This window comes from Eurytemora carolleeae, unplaced genomic scaffold (genome assembly GCF_000591075.1).
Source record: "Eurytemora carolleeae unplaced genomic scaffold, Eaff_2.0 scaffold1616, whole genome shotgun sequence".
NCBI lineage: Eukaryota > Metazoa > Arthropoda > Copepoda > Calanoida > Temoridae > Eurytemora > Eurytemora carolleeae.
In genome coordinates, this window is record NW_019397506.1 from 60,442 (window position 1) to 62,737 (window position 2,296).

Genomic DNA, 2,296 nt, shown 5'->3' on the forward strand with positions numbered 1-2,296 from the left:
TTGCAGAATCTTTCCTACTTTCTGAAAGGTTTTACATCGGTATGTTTAAGGATATCTACTCGATATAAAGCAATATTTATTAATACTTATTTTGACTCAAACTCTTAACTAAATGAATATAGAAAAAATATGCCGGTTTAAGAAAGTTTTAGATAAATATTTGTAATCATCCAGAACAAAAAGTTTTATCAAAATTAAACTTTTTTAGGTTTAATGGACGTTTTCAAAAAAATGCAAAAAAAATCATTTCTGACACCCCTAGGCTTTGTACGCCAATATAATTCACCAAAACCATACTGCAGTCCTTCAATTATCATACAGGGAAATTTTCATCTTTCTAAACATCCCAACGAATGATTTTACAGGTTCTTTGGCGAGACTTGCACACAAAACTTAAGCAGGACAAACACCTTTGCATCGTTATTATCTAAATAACCAGAAGTTAGAACTTTTGACATATTCATCGGGATCCAGCTTTGATCTCCATCTTATGCAGATCTACGGATTGATTTAATCCTCTTCGATATCCCGGTATGGTCATACCCAACAAGGCTGCAGGGATATTTTGATTTGAGAAATCAAGCATGCATTGTAAATTTAAGATTAATCTTACAAGATGAACAATATCCACACAATAAGTCCAACAACTGAGCATCAATCAATTTTTTCACTGTATTTCCAAAGGTCAGGTATTGCGGCAACTTAGCAACGCCTGTCTTTTCGCGCACGTCAAACTGATATAAATTGAACGTAAATTTAAAATATTTTATGTTTTCAATCCTTACTCATCTTTTTAAAAAGCTATTGAGGAATTGAGTTTTTGCACCAAACTCAAATGTTCTAATCCTCATATATCTGCAACCAGATGGTGTACACGTTTGAAATTTCAAACTTAGATTATTTGATCCAACAGAACTATTAGTTTGAAATATATAAGGTCGACATGTGGTTGCAAAGATATAGGAATTATAAAATCAGAGTTTGTGGCAAAGACTCAATTTCTTTCATTGCTCGGTAACAGCACTCTGAGACTGTTATGAAAAATTAAATCATTTTTGAAGAATGGGTCGAACTTGTAAAAAGTAAAGAAAGATCACTTTCCCCATTAGTTTTCTAATTTTATGGTTTACATATCTTATACAAGCTTGCTTGAGAACCCAGGAGTTGCCCAGACCGTACCAAAAGTTACATCCACCGTTTACCCGCACTTAAACGATTTTACCGGGAAACTAAATTTTCATTGTTAAAGTCGGCCCACTCCATTTAGAATCTCAAAATCATGTTAAGAACATTCCCGTGAGTCTCCCGATCAAAATTTGAGGCAAATCGGTCCAGGGGTTCCTAAGTTATTATCGGACAAACAAACAGTCACGATGACATCCAGCGATTGCAACTTTATAAGATGATATATATCCTTAGTGAAATGTTCTGTCTGTCCAATATATAGAATGCTTGTTGTTTATATAGTCGGACATATATAATCAATTTACTCTCAGTTCGATGATAAACATTTCCTAGACAATATAGTCTAGTTTAGAGATCTTTATTTTACACCATGCTTGGAAGGAACATGGGGTAGATTTTAAATTTCATTCTTTTTACATTTTTTTTTTACTTTTTTGCCATCTTTATTGGATACAAACCAACAGGATGTTATTTACATCCCGGGTTTGAGAGCACCGCGTACAAAACTTTCTGGTGTAAATCTTTGATTTTCGTTGGTTTCATCCATTTGCAAGGAATTTTGAGGATTTTTATATTTTCATTGGAGGATTTTCAAAAATCTTCTTTTTTATCCTGTCCCATGATAGGGTTAAACTTTTATATGTATAATTTAATCATCTTTGTATTTGTTTTAACTTTTACTCAACAAGGCAATTTAAACTCTTTGAAATAAATATATAGATATATTTTTATAAAATTGTTTGTATTTTAAGATTGAATAGAGTAAGGTTTGGTTAAGACATGTTTGTTACTGGAATTCAGCCAACTTTCCCCCGACCTCAACTCTTTCTTCTACTGAACCTTCAGATTATAATTCTAATTATAGAAAACTATTTTTCCTTTTACCATTCTAATTTTATTACAGTCTAAACTTTAAAGTTTTTGCCACAAACTCAAATATTTTAACCTCTATATCTTTAGAACCCGATGTTGTAAACCTTTGATATTTCAAACTCAGATAATTTGATATTACAGAATTGATAGTTTAAAATATCTAAGGTCTACAACATGCTGTTCCAAAGATAAAGTGACTAAAAAATCAGAATGTGTGGCAAAGACTCAATTCCTTTGC